At 42.3% G+C, this 6,000-nt stretch overlaps 1 protein-coding gene across 3 annotated transcripts in view; it reads left to right on the top strand.

The window, feature by feature from the left end:
- The first annotated feature begins 225 nt into the window (after positions 1–225).
- The window catches only part of MOB3B (MOB kinase activator 3B), a 118,906-nt gene continuing 113,131 nt past the window's right edge, over positions 226–6,000 (top strand). Inside the window, exon 1 of one of the 3 annotated variants that reach the window (XM_048503282.1) lies at positions 226–575. The gene's annotated coding sequence lies outside the window, so the exon portion shown is untranslated. The remainder of the gene's footprint in view (positions 576–6,000) is intronic. The other 2 variants (XM_048503280.1, XM_048503281.1) reach the window with 2 other exon arrangements.

Here is a 6,000-nt window from a genome sequence, read left to right as displayed (position 1 = left end):
TTCGTTTAGCAACTTTTAAAAAACCATGTTGAAAATTGCATGACCCGGCCTAAACGAATGGTCCAATGCAATTCACTGACCCTGGAAAAAAGCGATCCTCTGCCCTCCTGCAAGACAAGCAAAAACGAGGACAAATATACAGGCCAGATGGCCTTCTTTGGCTGTTTTCCTCCACTTAAATCGCTTTTTCCTCTCTGTCTCCCCCTCCCTCTCCTGCTCAAGACGTCAACTTCAGTGACGCTCCTTGTGCCGCTGGCCGGGGCTTGCGATGACCACCAGCGTCCGCCAGGGGGTTTCGTTCCTGCAGTCCGAAATTCAACAGCGTGAATCCCGCCGGAATCCAGGGCGTTCTGTCGATGTCGCAGCGGTGTCGCGCGCGCGGGGGACCCGCACGGGTTTTCCCCCCACGAGGAAAGGCAAGAGGCGCGGGCATGCCTCTCTGCTCGTTGTGATCTAGCGAGGGCTGCAACTGACCTGTTTGGGATTGCACGGGTTTTTTCACCCGCTCCGGAAACCTTGGCGAGTGGAAGCAGCGAGAAAAAGGAGAGAAACTGCAACCAGTCTAAGGATTGAAGGTAAATCCCAGAGGAGTCTCTACCTCTTGGGCCGGGCGGTGGGGTTGTGTTCCGTACCCGCCTTGGTGTTTTTCTTCCCCGTGAATCTGGGATCTCTTAGGAGTCTGGATCCGGAGTAGAGAAAGAAGCAGGAGGGCGTGTGTGTATCTTAGGAGCACAGGAGAATTGCGCATCTTTAATTGTGCAATCGCACGAAGTTGGCAAGGCCTCCTCTTCTTCGCCTCTCCCCCCGGAGCCCTGCAGCAGAATTAGAACCTGAGCCAGCTCAAGTTTATTGGGAAATAAGTTTTGGGAGCGGGGGGGGGGGGGGGGGTTGGGATTGACTTCAGAGTATGGCCGGGATCGCTCTGTTGTTGCAGCTCGTTCCTGGGCATGTTTACTCGCTGGGCTCAGTTGAATAGGGAATCGGATTGCAGACTCGGGGCTTCTATGGTATTGAGAATTGTCTTATTTGGAAAAATCCCAAGGAAGGACCCGTAATTTCTTGTTCCCTATTTCTCTACAAGTGTTTGTACGATGGTTTGAATTAAGAGCCTGCAAATGTTCCTATTAAAAACCTAGCCTCCTTGGAGTCATGTGGCTGGCTGTTGCTTCTGCTCCATTGCTTTTCTCAGGAAGAAGAATCGATATCCGAATATGGAAAGAAGGAATTCCAATATTTTTTTAAAAAAATTGGGCGGGGGCGGGAGTTTAGTACCTGATGAAAGGGGGGGGGGCGGGAATTGGGATGTTGTAGCGTTTGTTAAAACAACCCGTCTACCTAGAAGGTTTTTTTAAAAAAAAAATTAAAGATCCACATGCATGACACAACCACATTCCATAGATCAGACTGTAAGGGTTTTTCCTCTGGAAGAAGCTGGAGATTCGGATCTGGCAGCTGGCCGGAATCTTCTTTTTGGAAATTCTGTCGAACATCTGGATTATCAGCCCCGCCTTTGAATGCAGTGGGAGCTCCCTTCCAATTTTTTTTTTAAAAGATCCTTTCCAGTAAGGACAAGTAAACCTTTTAAACAACAGACACCTACACAGGCAGCGGAAGTCCCCCCCCTCTTTTCAAGCCCCTTTTCAAGGGAAAAAGCAGTGCCCCTCTGACACAAAACAGTGATTGGGCTTTAGTCATGCCTGTTGGTTGTAACCCCAAGATCTAGGCATGAAGAGGTCGTGGTGAAAATGCTTTGGAAATAGCAGAATTATAAAGTCTAATTTGAATGTCTAGAGACAAACTTGAGCAACAGCACATTCCTTGCCCTATTCCATGAGGCCAGAGGGTTATCCCATGTGTGATCACGGCTGTATTTTATTCCCTACTGAAGGGATTTGCCCGGTTTCTGTTAAGAGAGGTCTTATTTATGCCTTGAGGGAGACGCTGACCGGTTATTCTGGGTCTACTGCTTTGAATAGATTTGATGTGTATCTCTGCAGGAAGTTGAAGCCCAAGCTAAGATCCAGCTTCAACAAGTGTTGTCTGAGATGGGAGAGGAACTTGGGGGAAGAATTGAAGGGGCCCCTTCTGAACTCTGGCCAGCCGCCCTTCTGCCGCCCCCTCTCTTAAGCCACAAGGCAGGAATCTCAAAAGCAAGCCCTTTCTCTGGCAACGGCTTTTGTAACCACTGCTGAGGGATGGTGGCTGATGGGAAAGGAGGCCCTGAGCCAAAGTATGGGGAGGCTTGGTGACCTGCTTGTTACCTCTTCTTAGTAGCTGCCAGGCAAAGCTCATTATCGATGGAAATGACACATGGTTATATAAATGAAAGGTCATGTTAATAGTGGGTCATGGCTGGGTTGTGAGCCCAGCTAAATTCTCGCTGTGGTTTCTTGTGCCGTAAAATCAACCACGGGAGCAGCGTATCTCAGAGGATAAATTCTGGGAAATGTGCAAGTGGCACACGGTTGCCGTTTTTTAATGTGGCAAACTTTGGATGCTCCAGTGACTGTTTAAAAACAAATAGGTGTTGTGGAACTTACTAGGGCCTCTATATAATCATGGGTATCCAGCAGCATTTTAATAGTTTTAATTATGAAATACGGGGCTGGAAAACAGCTGGCAAACTGTCATTATAACCCTCTTATTAGTCTACACAACAATTTCCGTTTTCAGAGTGGATAACGAATAGCCAGCTTAACACATGCATTACATTCAATGAAATCTCATATATTTTGAAATGGAAGCTGAGGCTGGTGAAAGATTTTCGAACACAAAAATCTGCCTTCATAACTGGAAAAAAACCCTTGGACAGTTGCTAATTTGATCTGGCTGAGATGTGCATATGTAGTCCTGTCCGCAAAGCAGGGTAGCTTTAGGATGGGGAATTACATCCACCAGCAACCATCCTGCTCTTGGTCTCTCCCCCCGCCCCTCACACACACAATTGTTAGTTAGCTACTTCATAGCTTTTTGTGCAGGGTAAGCGCATCTTAGGCAGCTGACTCTGACAGAGTAACAAATGTCTGCAAGACTCAAGTGCACATTCATTTCTTCTTACAGGTAATACACACCATACTCACCTGAAAGGAAAACAATTCTGAATGTAAGATGATCCCCTAAAAAAAGTTACATGCAGATTTTTTTATTGCTACACATAAACGTAACATATGTGCAAATTTAAGTTGATCCTTTTTTCCCCCATTTATGGCACCTGGAAAAGAACCTCCTAGTTTTCCTGTCAAATAAATAGAGTATATGGAAGCCTGGTGCCATGTTTGCCTTGTTCCTGGGAATCTACCTGTAATACGTTTTTCAAAAAACTGATATCAGATGGAGTTTCCAAAATGAACACTTCATAAAACTTATGAACAGTTGGCAGTCCGTGGGTGGGTGCGTGTTTTCACAGTTCATATTTGAAAAATGGAACCCAGTCTGCTTTTTTCACATGACAAACTCAGGTTTTAGAAGCACGGGTACAACCAAGAAGTTCATATTCTTGTTTAGGTTGTAAAACGTTTTTTTTAAAGGGTTAAAGTTTGATTTGATAGCCTCTGGTTTGGAACACTGAGAAAATCACAAGTTTTCACATGCTAAAATACTTCATATTGAATGACCCTTTCACCTGTGTATGTGTTTTTTTGTTTGCATGTGTGTAGGTTTTCTGTCTGTTGCTGAGCACATTTGTCTTTTGTTATTAAGTTCAGAAGGGATAATCAATTGGCTTTTTAACATTCACACAACTGTAAATGACTTAATTAGTATGTCGTTTTGTAAACATCTCAATATCCTGGAAGAAGTGATGAGTGAGACTTCATCTGGTACATTTCTGTATGCCAGAAACCCCTCAAAGGCCCTGGAGCATGGCCAAGAAATAAAGTTAACAGCTCTGTTTAAAACTGCTGTACACTCTAGATTGCTGGAAACCAACATATCTCGTTTATTTCTTTGAATTGTGTGAACACTGTATATGGTGCTTGGGGTATATCCCTGCTTGGAGCTGTTTACAGTCTAAATATACTTAAAGTGCACATTTTCATGTTTTTTTCTAGGTGCTTGTAGGGTATAAAATGCCTTTTGTTTCTTAAGGAAATTGCAACTGAATGCTCAGATTTTCATGATTACCAGCTTCTGCCACATACTGTACTAGATGCTGTATATGGTTCCTGGTTAATTATCCTGGTACATGTGCATTGATTCCTCTTTCTAGGTTTGTAAGTGGCCATTAAGCAGTGTCAGGGGCTGAAGTTTGGGATGTTAGCTCTGTTGCAGCTCTGTGTGTGTGTAAGTGTCATCAAATTGCTTCTGACTCTTGGTGACCCAATGAATCAATGTCCTCCAGAACACCCTATCATTAACACCTTTGGTCTGACAGACTGAGAACCGTGGCTTCCTTTATAGAGTCAGTCCATCTCATGTTGCCTTCCTGCTGCCATTTCAACTTTTTCAACACCATTTCCTGCTGCCTTCAACTTTTTCCAGCATTATTGTCTTTTCCAGTGACTCTTAACTTCTCATAATGATAGTCTCAGTTTAGTTATTTTAGCTTCTAGGGACAGTTCAGCTAGGTTTGATCTGGCCTTTCAGTGATGTCAGTGTATACAATTGTCTATTTGGTTGCCTGAAAGGTGTTCATGATGAACAAACTGTTGTCTTCACAGAATTATATAAGTCGTTCTCCCACTTCATTTTGTGCTCCTAGCCCAAATCTGCAACTCTCTCATACAGACTCTCTACATATAGGTAACTGTTATCTGAAAACATTCTTTTATTTGCAAAAGTATTTATATACAATACAAAAACACATATATACATTTTCCCATTGATAAAAAACATAAATTATACAAAATTCCAAATATCTTTAAATGCAGTCTAATCTTTCTTTCTTAATCCTGTCAACTGAATTAGTAACATTTGCTATGGGATCATTCTTTTTGCACATACATTTGCAACATGAGTTCCATTATTGTTACATACCACATTATCTGCAACCAGCCTTTTCTATTTGGAACTACCTTTTTTCATACACATGCTATTGACATTCTTGTTGCAGTTATCCAACTGTGATACTCACTTTTAATTCCATTAAAAATATAATTTAAGGAATAAACAATTGGAGAAAATTCAGATGTATGATCTGTTACTGTTTCAGTATTTCTCTGAATTGCAATCCTGATTTTAACCACATCTCAATCATACATGTGTAATAACATACCTTCACATTTGTTAACCTGTTCTATCAATGAAATATATGTCTTCTGACAATTTGGATTACAAAGTGCAACTGCAGAGCCCTGGTATTCAAAGTAAAAAACAATTTTTTTGGGGGGAGGGAGAAGGCAAAAATGTGAAAGAAAGAAACAAGCAAACTAACTTACTTACTTGCTGGAAGACTAATTTTGGGAGTCAGTGAATTACAGTCCCTCAATTTCTGGGTGTTATGTTTTTTTTTAAAAAAACTGTTCACTTATTTACATCTGTTTGTGAGATTTACAGTGCAACCGTAAGAACATTTTTCTGGGAATAAGGACTATAAAATAGTCTTGAGTAGGTTTTTGAATGGACCTATCAACAATTACTCTCTTACAGTGACATCTTAAGCAGAGTTAGCCTGTTGATTTTAATCACTTTAGAACAGTGGTTCTCAACCTTCCTAATGCCATGACCCTTTAATACAGTTCGTCATGTTGTGGTGACCCCCAACCGTAACATTGATCCATTTTACAGATAGTGAACACTGATGCAGAGAGTCTTAGGCGACCCCTGTGAAAGGGTTGTTTGACCCCCAAAGGGGTCACGACCCACAGGTTGAGAACCGCTGCTTTAGAAGGATGTAACTCTGCTTAGAATTCCACTGCCAGTGTCCTTTCCTTCTTTCCAAGAATTTAGAGTGGCTTACATGTTTCCTAATACATTTCCCATCCTGTTAATGCAGTGGAGTGATAATGTGTCTGCAGATCATTTGGGGACTGTTTCATGCAATAGAGTAGTTGTTTAACCACA

Source organism: Sphaerodactylus townsendi, linkage group LG07 (assembly GCF_021028975.2).
Source record: "Sphaerodactylus townsendi isolate TG3544 linkage group LG07, MPM_Stown_v2.3, whole genome shotgun sequence".
NCBI lineage: Eukaryota > Metazoa > Chordata > Lepidosauria > Squamata > Sphaerodactylidae > Sphaerodactylus > Sphaerodactylus townsendi.
Note: the sequence above shows the minus strand (reverse complement) of the source record. Positions and strands in the feature narration are given on the sequence as shown.